The sequence below is a fragment of the Mustela erminea genome, chromosome 14 (assembly GCF_009829155.1).
Source record: "Mustela erminea isolate mMusErm1 chromosome 14, mMusErm1.Pri, whole genome shotgun sequence".
Taxonomy (NCBI): domain Eukaryota; kingdom Metazoa; phylum Chordata; class Mammalia; order Carnivora; family Mustelidae; genus Mustela; species Mustela erminea.
The window spans coordinates 42,134,484-42,150,526 of NC_045627.1; the positions used below are offsets into that span (position 1 = coordinate 42,134,484).

At 37.8% G+C, this 16,043-nt stretch overlaps 1 long non-coding RNA gene across 1 annotated transcript; it reads right to left on the minus strand.

The window, feature by feature from the left end:
- Nucleotides 1–372: 372 nt before the first annotated feature.
- Nucleotides 373–9,963, minus strand: LOC116573466. The gene is made up of 5 exons (XR_004278807.1): nt 9,775–9,963; nt 8,167–8,282; nt 7,307–7,578; nt 4,963–5,002; nt 373–1,374 (listed from the first exon to the last, which is right to left on the minus strand). It is a non-coding gene; the product is annotated as an uncharacterized LOC116573466 (long non-coding RNA).
- Between the last annotated feature and the right edge of the window lie 6,080 nt (nt 9,964–16,043).

A 16,043-nucleotide genomic window follows, 5' to 3' on the forward strand; every position in this document is an offset into this window, starting at 1 on the left:
AATTTGTAAATACAGTAGCTGGAGCTCTAACATTCATTTTTGCTTTATGGCTTTCTTGAGGATGAAAGCCACAGGTGGAGGATAATGGAAAAGAAAGATGAGACACTATGTCCCAGATGACAATATGAGTTCACCCTAATGGCTCTTTATTGCTTGCCTCCAAAATCCTTTTTGCAATAGAGAAAATTTTATCTTGATTTTTATTTAGTTTTGACTATTCTCTTATATGAGCTACATCTAATCTAAGCTGACACAGAGAGCAATTTGGGGATATATGTGAATTAATAAAGAATTGAATCTTATTTTGGCATTTAGTTGGCCATGTGACCATATTTTGGCAAGTGATCTGCAGTGTAAGTATTAAGTAAGAGGTTATCTGTACAAAAGGCCTATAGAAGGTGAAAATAAAACCTTTGATAATAAAATAAAGGCAACTAAAAACTCCAGAGAAAATATAAAGCATTTTAAGACTGGCTTTACTTTGTTCTATATGAACTATAGTTATACAGGCAAAATCATTAAAACGGTAATAAGTACCTTTGTGAGAGAAAGCTTCCTTCCAGAAATGATCACTATTTGCTTCTGCTAGGAATCTTCATTCAGACTGTGACAATTGCTAAAAATAAAATTTCTTCAGGATATTTAAATGTTGCCCTCTTTTCTTGAATTTACGTGATATGTGGTGAGTCCTTTATAGGCACACTCCTATTCAGCTTGGGAAAGTTTTCTTATACATATGATTATTATTTATCTTCCACTGATTCTAATAAACTTCTTCAGGAATACCAATTATAGCATCTTGCAAATATCTCAATAACAATAGTAATAATTTTTTGTCTAATGGCTGTTGTTCCTACTAAACTGATTCATTGATCATATAAACAGTATTTTTGAGCTCTATGTTTTCAGAACTTAGCCTAGCATCAGGCACATTAGAAGTGTTCAAGGTTATTAAGTAAATTAACATGAGTAAACTTCAGTTCATTATTATAGAAACATGTTACTTTTGGACTATTTCCTCAAGGAGAGAGAAAAAGAAAACAGTGAGAGAAGATGTGATTGAAGGGGAAAGGAGAATACTGAACACATTTAATAGATGCCCCTTCTCCAAAGCACTTAAGCAGCAGCAAGCATACCCTCAGAGCATGTCTGATGATATTTCAAAGCTTCTCTTCACGATCACCTTGCAATTCCAGGTCACAAGGTGGGAGCTGCCAGCAGTCCTGGTATTAAACCACAGCACCAGCTTCCAGTCCTCCTTTAAGTGAGGTGGCTTGCGATGGACTAGCCTAGGGTAACTGTGCGAACTTACAGCTGCCCTGTCCTCTCTCCCTGCCAAATGGACTCAGACTTCAAGTGAATAGTTTCACAAGCCTGCAAGGAATGGATATTTATAAAGACAAGTTATGTCGTGGTCATATTCACATAACATCATCATCAACTCAGCATCCAGGCAAACCAGAACCATATCTTCTGTGAACAACTGGCATTACTTAATGCAGGATGCTAGGAAGGGAGACACATGGGGGGAAATGAGGAGTAGGTAGTCTGACCAATTTAACCAAATAGAAGCATGTAGCCTTTTTTTTTTCTTTTTCTTTTTCCTTTCTTTCTCTCTCTCTCTCTCTCCTCTCTTTACATAGGGTCTTTGTCAGAGGCATTTGACATATAGTGGAAAGAGCATGCATCTTAGAATTAATGGACCTTGTCCTTGGTTCAGTTTTTGCACTTACTGGCTTTGTGTCCTTGAGCAAGTCCCTTTCTATCTCTGGGCCCTGTTTCCTCATTTGGAAAATGTCAACTTCATTGAACTCTATGAGTTATATTGAGCATTATAAAGAAATAATGGATGTGAGCATCCTTTGTAAAATGTAAACTATATTGCTCTTTTTTAAACTGGGAGATGCCTCAAGGCTGTTCAGCATATTGTATCCAACTCATATGTAAAGAATGTTAAAGAGAAATATTACCAAATCAAGAAGAATTGCTTGTGTTAATAAACAGTATGAGAAAAAAAATTTGCTAATACTTAACATTCTTCTTTGTTTATTAATCTACTAGTCAAATTTTATTGAGCATATCATCACCATCATCAAAAATATGAGTGCCTATCATTCACTTATTTGGTAGACCTTTGTCAAATGCTCAAGTGCAAGACACTAGGTTAGCCCCTATGAGTGAACTAGTAAGGAAAAAGGAGAAGAGAATCCACATTCAGAATTAGATAGTTATAATAATTCAAAACTATGCTGGTGGATAAGTGTTACATGAGCAATTTCTAGAATAACAGCATATCGCACCTGGATATGTACAGGATGCCTCATCCCATTTTACTCTTACCTAACACATGAATCCTGTCTATACTCTGATAACTAAGAACTCACTTGGGGCTGGGGGGCGGTGCACTCAATTAGATCTGGTTGTTAGAAAACTCTTCTTTATATTTACCACTTGGGTCTCTTGCAGCCACACCACTAGCTTCCACATGATAGCCACTTGGATATTTAAAGATGGTCTTTGTGCCTCTTCTCAAGCCTCTTTTGTCCAGGAGATAGAGTACCATTCTTCAGATCCCACTGTCCCTTCCTTTCACCATTCTTTGTCACTTGTGGGTCTGCCCCAGTTTCCTATTCCCTACTCAATGTGTCTGATCCAACCTGGCCTCAGAATTCCAGAGTGGTTTCCCCCAGGCATAATAGAATGGGATTCTAAGCTCTATGTTTAAGGTTCTCATTGGAATTTACAGTCCTAGAGATTATTAGCAAACCCTCATTTTGTTTACAAATGTTACATATCTCTCTCTCATGCAGCTACATGTTCTTATTGTATATTTGAGAAGTTTGCTTTTTGGAACCAAGTTCACAACTTCATAATTATATTTACTACATTTTATTTGTTGATATTGTCATGAACACCTACCTCTAATATAGGTCATTCCTAATATAGTACAGTCTGTACTAAGATCAAGGGAAGAATTATTCAAGGGTTATTGTGTAGTATATAAGGCATGTATTGACTCTGAGAGTTTACCTATGATTCACTTTTAATCACTTTCCACAGTTTGTTTATGATGTCAATGTTCTAAACATTTGTTTTACTCACAATCTTATTAATATTTTGAGTAACTCTTCTCTCCAGGAGTCAAAAAAAAACAATAAAATGTAGACATAGGAGTCAGATAGGGACAAGAACATTGTTTGTAATTGTTGATAAATTAAATTCAAGTGTGTGGTATGGTGCCAGCCAAGACTGTACCGCCTGTTTGCTGGTTGCACAGTACAGGTGCTCTGCTGTCATGAGCTTACCTGCATCATGGCAAATGGAACAAAATATAAAATCAGCCAAGCAAATGGCCAGCACACAAAGAGAACCCAGAGGGGTAGATCTTGACACAAGATGGCCAGAGTCCAATTTCCCACTTCAGATTCATTCCTCCTCTGGGGTGAGTAGAGGTGAACTAGATCTAAAGGGTGATCTAGTTCATTTTCTGAGCCTAGAGAGCATACTAAACAAGGAGAGAATACTTTTCTGAACAAGTTCTTGCATTCACAAATAGGTGATGAGTTCCATTATCCCTGTCGGGTACAGGCTGAGCTGGCTTCTGTGGGTACAGTACCTCTTCCATGGTGACCTACCTGTCCACGGAAGGCCCTATAGCCATGTCTGTTTCTCCTTGGTCTTGGGAGTTCTCATCTGAGGGGCTAATCATCCAACTCTCAGCTTGGAAACTGCTAACATCCTTCCCAGCACAACACTGCCTTCCCTTGGAATCTCACACTCTATAAGGGCTGGTGTTACTTGATGTCAGACACCTGGATATGGAGAGAAAATCAGCCTTATGGGTTTGCATTTCTCTCCCTGAAGTCCCTGGCTCCAAGTCGTGCTGCCCTGGGTGTTAGCTGAGAGGAGCAAACTGCTGCTCAGAGATGAGCATTGCTGTTGACATGCCCCTTAATTCAATTCCTGGCGAGGGGGTGGGGTTAGAGTTATATGTTTATATTCTTTTTTCTCCTGATTTCTTTTTTACTCTTAAGATCATCTTATCTTCCCTTTTCTGGGTACAAATAGTTCTCTGATCTTGTACAAGTTATCTTGAAGATTTTGCAGTCTCCGATTCTAACCCAGAACAACAGGGCATCCTTTATAATCTCCCTATCCAAGCTGTGTGTCCCTGATTCTTCACCTTCTAGAAGTCAGTTGGCATCACCCCACACAAACATGGTTCCTGGGTCCATTTACTTGTATGTGTGGTTGTTGAGGATAAGCCAGATTATAGGAAACTATCTACAGTATTTAGAAGATATATCTGTACTAATTATCTAAACCTTCCCCATTTTTTATTCTAATACTACCCTTACTCTTTTCAAGTAATTCCATAACCATTATTTCTTTTAGCTTTTAAAGGATCTCATGAGTGAAGCAAATCATCATTTTGTCTTCTCATTCTATATCCAGAGATAGAGATACAGAATGGTAGTCATTAGCTCAAGGCTTAGAAGACAGTTGGGAGCAGAAGTGGAATGACACCACACATGACCCCCAAGGCAACAAACATTCTACTGCATCTGTGTGCACAAGTTTTATAAGATTAGGACTCTTGTATGGCTGATAAGATGCTGCCCCACAAGATGTCAACTCCCTCAGCTCTAGTTGAATGCCCTGCATTGGCATAGATTCTTGAGAAAGCCCATTTATTGTGGGGGAAAATAAAATTAAAAGTGTCACCATTGTATAAGGAAGCTGGTAACTACATTTATGGTGGTGAGTGTTGCATAATATATAGAATTGTCAAATTACTATGTTGCACACTTGAAACTAATCTAACATTGTGGGTCAACTCTACTTCAACAACAACTGAGAAAAAAAAAAATCAAAGATTTGGGTGACATTTTGGTGCAAAAGCCAGAGTTTAAGCACAGTGGAAACTAGTGGGAGATGAAGCAGTTCAATGATACAGCTTACCTCTGCAACCTGTTTGGAGTGTCATAACGGATCAGATGACCTAAAGGAAAAAGAAAACAGTCATTTTGTCCTTGTAGAAGGCCAGTGAAAAAACTCTTATGCTATCTCTTAAGGCCAGTGGGGGGAAAATTTAGATGGGCAAGGAGAGTACTTCTGTGCCTACATATTTGTCCATATTATGTTAATGAGAAGATGAATTATAGACATGCATCCATACAGAGCTTGCAACACTGTGAAGTTTTGTCTTTAATTAAGACCCATATTCTTGCCCCTGTATCTTATATTAAAATGAAAGTATTAAAGCTTGAAATCAGGTAACGTGATGCCCCCAGTTTTATTTTTGTTTTTCAACATTTCCTTAGCGAAATGTTGAATGTCTCTTCTGATTCCATACAAGTTTTAGGATTATTTGCTCCAGCTCTTTGAAGAATACCGGTGGAATTTTGATCGGAATAGCATTAAAAGTATAGATTGCTCTAGGCAGTATAGACATTTTAACAATGTTTATTCTTCTGATCCAAAGCTATGATCACCAAGACAACATGGTACTGGCATAAAAACAGACACATAGACCAGTGGAACAGAGTAGAGAGCCCAGATATGGACCCTCAACTCTATGGTCAAATAATCTTCAACAAAACAGGAAAAAATATACAGTGGAAAAAAGACAGTCTCTTCAATAAATGGTGCTGGGAAAACTGGGCAGCTATATGTAGAAGAATGAAACTCGACCATTCTCTTACACCATACACAAAGATAAACTCAAAATGGATAAAAGACCTCAATGTGAGACAGGAATCCATCAGAATCCTAGAGGAGAACATAGGCAGTAATCTCTTCGATATCAGCCACAGCAACTTCTTTCAAGATATGTCTCCAAAGCAAAGGAAACAAAAGCGAAGATGAACTTTTGGGACTTCATCAAAATCAAAAGCTTCTGCACAGCAAAGGAAACAGTCAAGAAAACAAAGAGGCAACCCACTAAATGGGAGAAGATACTTGCAAATGACAGTACAGACAAAAGGTTGATATCCAGGATCTATAATGAACTCCTCAAACTCAACACACACAAAACAGACAATCATATCAAAAAATGGGCAGAAGATATGGACAGACACTTCTCCAATAAAGACATACAAATGGCTATCAGACACATGAAAAAATGTTCATCATCACTAGCCATCAGGGAGATTCAAATTAAAACTACATTGAGATATCACCTTACACCAGTTAGAATGGCCAAAATTAGCAAGACAGGAAACAACATGTGTTGGAGAGGATGTGGAGAAAGGGGAACCCTCCTCCACTGTTGGTGGGAATGCAAGTTTGTGCAGCCTCTTCGGAGAACAGTGTGGAGATTCCTCAAGAAATTAAAAATAGAACTTCCCTATGACCCTGCAATTGCACTCCTGGGTATTTACCCCAAAGATACAGATGTCGTGAAAAGAAGGGCCATCTGTACCCCAATGTTTATAGCAGCAATGGCCACGGTCGCCAAACTATGGAAAGAACCAAGATGCCCTTCAACGGACGAATGGATAAGGAAGATGTGTATACTCCATATACACTATGGAGTATTATGCCTCCATCAGAAAGGATGAATACCCAACTTTTGTAGCAACATGGACAGGACTGGAAGAGATTATGCTGAGTGAAATAAGTCAAGCAGAGAGAGTCAATTATCATATGGTTTCACTTATTTGTGGAGCATAACAAAAAGCATGGAGAACATGGGGAGTTAGAGAGAAGGGGGTTGGGGTAAATTGGAAGGGGAGGTGAATTATGAGAGACTATGGACTCTGAAAAATAATCTGAGGGGTTTGAAGTGGCGGGGGTGGGGTGGGAGGTTGGGGTACCAGGTGGTGGGTATTATAGAAAGCATGGATTGTATGGAGCACTGGGTGTGGTGAAAAAATAATGATACTGTTATGCTGAAAATAAATAAATGAAAAAAAAATGAAAGTATTACTAAAAAGAAGGAAAAGAAAAACAATAGTCGACTAAAACCTCCCACCAAGAAAACCTCTACAATTTTGATTAACTCATATGCTCAATTATTCCACTTTAATGAAAAGAAAAAAAAATGCAAAGGAATCCATGTGTATAGATGACTTGAGTGCATCCACCCATATCCCAAAGCAGCACATTTCCAAAGGGCAAAGATAGCCTAACACAATGCCTCTTTTCTTTGTTTAATTTCCTCACAAGGCATCATTCTTGAAGGAGATGTGCCCAAGTTCTCTCTCCCACATTGTTTTCAAACCTGGTCACCACTGCATGCATTTCTAAATGACAAGGCGATTGGATCTAAACTCTGATAAGTTGAGAGAGAACTCAAACTGACAGGCAGAGGAGGCAGAAAGAAGAAGGCACTGCCCATTCCTCTCTCATCCCAAATGTCATCCCTTCTTTGTCCAGGCTACGTAGGCAATCCTGATGAAGAAACGAGCAGACACTTGAAAGTTTCTGACAGGTGTCATGCGCTCAGCACTGAGTGGCCAGGAGGGATGGAGCTTGACGTGACAGTGGCGGAGCGATCGCGGCTGGCTTCAGGATATGCAGAGTTTGGTGTATGTCATTTCCAATTCTTGTCATGCCCCGATTCCAGAATGGTAACTACAAATGGACAAAGCCAGTGGGAAGTGTTCAGAAAACTTGAAAACATTCTTTCCTGACCAAGTGATATTGCCAAGGTGCAATAACCCGGGATCACCCACCCAAAGTAGGTGCCCTCCTGCTAGGGAGGATCAGGAGGGGGAGGCAGAGCTGGACACACTGATTCAATGTGCTTTTGCTTGCTTTCTTGCTTTGTTCTCTGCACTGCCCTCCAAGAAAAGGGTTTCAATTATTCTCATTCTTTCCCACATTTCCACATACGATGTTTGTGCTGCCAGCATTTTCCCCCACCAATAACTTCTGACCACTCTAATTCCTTTAATGTAATGATCTTTGCAGCAGATCCTGCAGAATCTAAATATTTGGCAAACCTGCTCTTCTGACCCAGTTGTAGACTGATTTATAATGGGAAAGGAGAACTAGCTTCTCAGTAACACTGTGCAAATAGTTTCATAAATATTCCTCTGTTGCATTATTTTGAAATATTACTTCTTTTAACAGTCTGCCAAAGTCAAATATTTCAGCTAAATAAAAATCCATGGCCAGTCCTCTCACCCAGCCAAAGTAACAGGTGGTAACCAAGCTCACCTGGTGGGAGAGCCCGGCTTGATTAACTCCAGCCCAGAAGTGATGGCTAACTGGCATTAAGGCATGATGGATGGCAGCAGATGTGTGTATAATCCTTAGCCTAGCCTTCCAGCCTCCTAAAAGAGAATGTATTTATTTAATGGTTCTTAACTCAATACATTGGCTTGTCATTAAGCATTTTTAAATAACATAAGGACTTTATAAGTACTTTCATTTTATAAAAATCCAACAAATAATTATTTGATAAAAAGTCAGTGGTACCTAGAGGCTCTGAATCTGATTTCTACTGAAAATCCCTTGGAGCCTCAGGCACGGTGATAAATCAACTCTGGTGTGACTGTCTGCCTCTACAAATGCCAACAGTCAATGCTGAAGTAGAATGAGAATTCTGGTGTCACCGTGACCCAAGCAGAGCCTGAAATTTGAGACTAGCAGGGCCCCAGAGTAGATCCTTTAATCGCAACCACCCTTGCAGGGCCAAGGTCAGTTTGGGCCATATGTGCTGCTATAACTCAGCTTCAGCTACTTTCTGTTCTGGTTTTGTCCTTGGTGAGTGGAGATGACCCATACAGCAGAGTATCTCCTTCTGCCCGAGAACAGTGATGGCCGGCTTGTGCCAGGACCCCCAGGCCCTCCCTATGCACACATCATTCCTGGTATCTCATCCTTTTCTCTGATTCGAGCTCACATCTCTACAATGCTTACTCCTAGGTGTGTCTTTCTTTCTTTCCTTTTTTTTTTTTTTCTTTTTGAGTTGTGTCTTTCTAACTAAGTCTGTCTTCCTACCTCTCGCCTTGCCACTCTGTACCGACAATAATTATCTTGATATGCATGCACCCTAGGCTGAAGGAATCTGCTTGCTCCTACAAGTTATGTTCTCTGTTGGTTCCCTCCTCTGCTGGGGGTTCTGCCATTGGCCCAGCCTCTACATTTCAGTAGGACTTTACATTCTCCTCTTTGTTTTCTTTCTGTAGTCAAGCAGTCATTCGGTCGGGTCCATTTTCTTACATAAAATTTCCTCCAAAGGCTCCCCATTCTGATTCTTGAAATGTTTTTATAGCTTGCTTTTTAAATTATGTATTTTCATCATGAACTTTTCAAACAACATGGTGAAACATAAAGGAAGAGTCATGTAACCAAAGAAAAAAAATTAAAAGTAATATCCAAAATCATATTGCCCATAAGTATCTCAAAAAATTAGATAACATGCTTCAAAACTGTTCTAAAGTACATACATGGATGGATGGAGAAAATCTAAAACATTATGCTACCCATGTTAGAAAAATAATTTAAAAATAAGAGAATTGCTTACCTTGTTTCTTTACCACAAGAGATATGAATGTCTGTATTATCTAAGGCTAAAAACTATGAACTTCCAACTTTAAGAGACTGTGGAAATGTTATACATCTTAAAATTTCACTTCAGTTTTAATCAATAGTGATCAAATTCACACAATGAAAGGTAAGTGGGTGGCCCTTTTATACTTCCTGTCAAGATTCCTAGCCTCACCTCCCAAATTTACTTACCAAGAGTTAAATATTTATGTTCTGTAATCACAATACACAGAGTATAATCGCCTTAGTTCTTTGAATTAATTTTTTGCTCACCACCAGTCTTTTCGCTGGAGCTTCTCCATTCCTGAGTGTTTTGGTTTTGATACCGCCTGCTTGGCTAGATGTGGTTGTAGAGTACTTTTCTCAAAAAGAAGTTTTGTGCTGCATTCTCTGAGTTCTTTGCATGCCAGATCACACTCTTGTTCTATCAGCAAGATTTAGCCATTGCAGTACTGATTTCTGACATTGAACACACCATGCTCCTTTTACAAGTCACCATTCTCTTTTATTAGGCTGGAGTGCATCAATTGTGTGGTTGTATTCTCATCCCCCCACCACCACCAAAAGGGGAGGGAAGGAGGGAGGGAAGGAACAAAGGGAGGATAGGAGCGAAAGAAAGAAAGAGAGAAAAGAAAAAGGACTAAAGCACTTAAAAGGTGTTTGCTATATGATCAAGTTCTGTCACACTTGAAAATGTCTTCACTTTGCTCCTCTACTAGAATGTTCTTTAGATTTTTCCACTCTTTTTTTTTTCTCAATATGCTTTAATTTCAGTTTCTATTTTATATTTGTAAAAAGAGATGCTTATGGGACTTTTTAAATATTATTTGTATTGTTACTAATATTATTTCATTGTAAGCATAATACATTTTTTAGTACTTCAAATCTGAAATTTATTGGGAATTTCCAAGTGATCTAATATATGGGCAAGCTTTGCAAATAGTCTATCCCTTAAAAAGAAGGTATATTCTTATTTTATTTTAAGATTTATTTATTTATTTGAGAGAGAGAGAGCGGGGGGGGGGGGGTGGGGCAGAGGGAGAGAGAATCCTAAAGCAGACCACCTGCTCTGGGGAGAGTCCAACATGGGGCTCAGTCCTAGGCTCTCAAATCATGACCTGAGCTGAAATCAAGGGTGAGTCACTCAATTGACTGAGCCACCCAGGTACTCCAAGAAGGTATAGTCCTTATTTTCAGCATTTGAAGCTCAAAATATATCAGTTAATACACTTATTTTTTTTTACCTTCCCCCCGCCAAGAGAGTGAGCTGGGGAGTAGGGACAGAGGCATTGAGAGAGAGAGAATATTAAGCAGGTTCCACACTCGGTGTGGAGCCTGACAAAGAGCTTGATCTCATTACCTCATTACCCTGAGATTGTGACCTAAGCCAAAATCAAGAGTCAGATGCTTAGCCAACTGAGCTACCCTGGCACTTTCAATTACATTATTTAAGACTTCTGTTTGTTTCCTTATAAAGACAGATGAGCTAAAATCTTAGGCCAACATTATTTTTGCTTATCTATATAACTATAGCATTCACATTCATAAATCATGTTGATTCATAAATCAACATGATTTATGAATGTGAATGCTTTATTATTGAATGCATCTAATCACAACAGTTCTGTATTCATTCAACATTACACTCTTAACCTGATATTATTAACATATAAATTATATATAAATATATAAATAAAATACAGTAGAGTTACGATTATTTTAGGATTTGGGGTTAAATTCAATATTAAGTTTGCTAGACCATTTTCTTTTTTATTTCTTCTTGCTTGTTTATAGTTGCCTTTTATTCCCCCCACATCTTCTAGGTCACGATGTACTAGGCGTACCTTCTATACAGAACATAGAGTTTTGTTTTTATTTTTATCAATATTTATGTACATTTCATTATGAAAATTTTCTAACAAACTTGAAAGACTCCTAGAGAAACATTCATGGGTTTTGTCTTTTAATCCAACCTGAAATTCTTCATGTTCATTTCTGTGATGATCAGCTTTGTATCAATTTGTCTAGGTTTTAGTACCTAGTTATTTCATCATATACTAGTCTAGGTTTCTGTGAAGGTATTTGGCAGATGTGAATATCATCTACCTTCAACTGACTTTAAGTAAAAGATTATTCTTAATTATCCAGCTGGTCCTGATCCAATCAGTTTAAGGTTCTTAATAGCAAGAAACCTGAGGTTTTCTTAAGGACAAAGAAATTCCACCTGTGCACTGCAGTATTGGCTCCTACCTAAGAGACTCCAGCTTTCTTTTCCTGAGGGGCCATACTACAGATTCTGAACTTGCCTAACCTACCTTACTATCACATAAGCCAATTCTCTGCTAAACCTACCTTACTATCACAAAAGCCAATTCTCTGCTAATACACACACACACACACACATTCCTCCCCCCTGCCCCCACTGGTTGTGCTTCTCTATTGAAATGCTGACTGATGCGGTGTCCTAAAGGGGACAATAAATACATTAGCTTATTTTTTATTTTTTCCCTCCTTTTCTACTATATTATTTTATTGTTTCTATCCTTCCTAGTCTTATTAAAGTTTAGTGTGTGTGTGTGTCCATGAGTGTGCATGTGTATGTGTTGCAAGTGTTGCCTCTGCTGATGTCTGGAAACAAGGACCAAATATACAATAATTGGAGAGTTATGTGCAATAATCCCTCAAAGACAGTGCACATGGACAAAATGGTCCAAGAAAGAAAATATGATGTAGTTGCATGGTATGTACAGTCCTGTACTCCTCCGTGGCTTGCTACATTTAGCTGTTATTTCCTTGTGGTTTGAAATATTAACACAACGATTAATATCATACATGAATCAGTGATTTCCTTGGTATTCCAGCACCATCTCTACCTATTTAAATTACATATGGCCTAAACTCATGTAACAGAAGTATGCATTGTAGAGGATACACAGTACTTGATTTGTGAACCTTAAATGGTATGCTTTGATTTCTACCTGTTAAACATGAGGAAGTCAGTCTACTTTTCTACGTGTCATCTTTTTCTCCTTTGTTGCTCCATTTCTATTTGTATAGTTTCTGTATTATTAAAGCAGGTACTATTTTATTCTGTACTGTTGTCCTAATTGTCAATTTTATACATTTACATTTAGTTCTACATTTACAGTTTAATCTTTGTTATAGACTCAGTACTTAATATTAGACTCAGACAAAAGTATCTTTTAGCAGCCCTTGCTCTGGCCCTTTCCCTCTGAATGAGCCTGCCATGGACTGAACGCTTGAGTCTCCCCAAAATTCATAGGCAGAAGCCCTAACCCCACGGCGAGATGGAATTTGGAGGTTGGATCTTTGGGAGGTAATTAGGTTTATATGGGCTCATCAGGGTGGGGCCACCATTGTGGGATTTTTGTCTTTACATGAAGAGGGAGAGAACCAGAGTTCTCTTTATCACATGAGAACATAGCAAGAAGGCAGCCATCTACAAGACAGAAAGAGAATTCTCACCAAGAACTGAATCTGCCAGCTTCTTCATCTTGGACTTCCCAGCATCCAGAACTGTGAGAAATAAATGTGTGGTGCTTAAGCCACTCAGTATATAGTATTTTGTTACAGCATCTTGGGCTAACAGCACAGTGCCCCTCCCCATGGAGTAAGAAATCTGCAAGATCCTATAGGAGATACCCACCCCAAGCCCATATACTCCCATTCACAACATGTTTTCATTATAAACCCTAGAGCTGATGACACAAACCACACTAAAATCAATTCTATGGCTTGAAAGCAGCCAATATAAAGATGCAATACCTTTAAAAGGAACAGTAGTAGGATAGACAGCCGATGTCCCAAGAGAAACTAGAGCAGACTGTGGAAAACAGAGTGGTATATTTGAAGTACTGAGATTAAACGACTGCCACTTTATAATTCCATACCTTTAACAGTGAAGACAAAAATAAAGTTTCTAGACAAAGACTGAGAGAATTTGATGCGTGCAAGTGTGAGCTAAATAAAGACTAAAGGGAGTTTAGTAAAAAGAAAATTATCTGACAAAATCAAGGGTATGCAGTAAGGAGTAAAGAGCACAATAAGAAAGGGAAATTTGTGAACTACCGGAAACACATATTGACTGTACCAAAAAGCAATGTCTTGTGTGATTTAAAATATATACCCACAATTAAAATGTTTGATAACAACTAAATGAAAAATATCAAAGATGCTAGAATAAACAGAGATTAAATATTCTAAGGATTGTGTGAGAAGAGGTGAAAGTACTAACATATTAGGTCCTAATAACTCAACAATGTATTTTGTAATATCTAGGAAAATGACTAAAAGAATAGAAGAAAAAAAAAGCTTTGTAATGAACAAAATAAGAGGGAAAGAATAATAAAAATATTTGACTCATCAAAAAATTTTGAAGAAAGGAGAGACAAAGGAACCAAAAGTAGGTAATAAATGAAAAACAGTAAGATGGTAAATATATACCCAAATACATTGGTAGTAATATTAAATGTAAATTGCCTGAATATGCCAATAAAGGATAAATATTCTTAGACTGGATAAAACCTCAAACTCAAATTATATTATATTTACAAGAATAACAAGATAAATTGTAGAGTAGCTTGAATATTAAAGGATGGAGAAAAGAGAAAAGATATAGAAACAGTAGCCATAAGAAACATGATGCAATATCAGATAAGGCTTGAAGCATTACTAGAGATGATTTCCTGATGAAAGGTCTATTAGCCAAGAAGACAGAAAAATTTATATGAACCTAAAAATGACCTCAAAATATGTAAGTAATAATTGAAAAAAAAAGAGAGAGAGATAAATCTATAACCAAAATGGGAGATTTAACATGTCTCTCTTAGTAATTGGTAGAAAAAGCAGACAAAAATTAGGAAGAATCTAGAACCCATTAACAAATATGAATATAATAGAGGACATCGAACATTGAGAGAATCGCATTATTTTCCAGTCGTATGGAACGTTTATCAAAATTTGTGATATGCTAGACTTCAATGTTAGTCTCAACCAACTTCAGTGTCTCAGCCTTTCCACTATTGACATTTGGGCTTAATAAATTCTTTGTCATGAGAGACTGGTCTGTGCATTATAGGACACTTAGCAGTATTCCTGGCCTCTATCCACTAGATGCCTGTATTAGCTCCCCTCCCCCAGTTATGACAGCAGCACTCATCTCCAGATATTGCCAGATGTCCTCTGGGGGGCAAAATCATGACTGATTTAAAGTATGTTCTTCTAAAATAGTTTAATGAAGCCAGTGGTCAATAACAAAAGATTATTAAAACTCCCCAAAGTATGCAACTGGACAATAGACTTACAAATAACCCATGAGGCAATGAAATAATTGAAATGGAAATTAAAATAAATTTTAAATTGAATTATTATGAAATAAAGCTTATCAAAGCTTATGCAATGAGGCTCAAACTGTTCTCAGAAGAAAATAAATAGAATTAAATGCATCTATTGAAAAGAAGAATGTATAAATTCAAGATAGGAAGGTCAGGATTCATGGCCAAGTGAGATTGGCAAATGTTCTCCCCAAAAAGTAACTATAAAGCTGGATAAATTAACCAGTAATATGTCATTACTCTGGAATTCTACCAAAGTCATATAATGATCTGTGATAAATCATTGAATTCAAGATGAAAACAGTGGGATTCTGTGGCATTCAGACCTGGGGCTGGAGCTAATCCCATTTCCCCTCCTTCAGCAGGTGATAGGGAGATTCTGCCAGGACAAAGTAGGCCATAAGGACCAGCAGTTTTTCTGACACTGTTGAGGAGGGCTCACTCTATTCGGGGCAGTAGGTATTGCCCATCTTCAATGGAAATTACTTTCCTAAGACAAACAAGTGGCAAGGCCAATGGCTTCATTCTAGCAGCCTGAGGTGGTAGTCCTGATGGGGGCAAACATATTTTTGGCTGAGACTATATACATGGTCAGTGGAGACAGAGAGCCTCCAAGCTATTCTCACACTCCTGGCTTACCCTGAGGCTGCACGCCTTAAGTATAAGAGTCAAAAGGAACTAGAGGACAACAGAACACAAGGCAGACTGAAAACATCCTGGATTTTCTAATGCCTCATATTTAGAATACATAAAGAACTCCTATAACTCCAGAAGAGGAAAAATTCCATTAAAATATAGACAAAATATTTGAACAGTCATTTAATCAAATGGATAATATGCACAAAAAAGCACTTAATACCATTAATTTCCAGAGAACTGCAAATTAAAATCACACTAAGATATCACTATACATCCACTAGAATGACTATAGTCAAAAAGAAAGACAATACCAAGTATTGGTGAGAATGTGGAGAAACTAGAAGCCTTATGCATTGCTGATGAGAATGTAAAATAGTACAGAAACTTCAGAAAACAATTTGTCAGTCTCTTAAAAATTTGAAGATAAATTTAGTATAGGATGCTTTATTTCTACTCCTAATTATCTAAGAGAAATGAAAACATATGTCCACACAAAGATATATACATTAATATTCAGAGCTGCATTAGTCATTCATTCCTGATATTTGT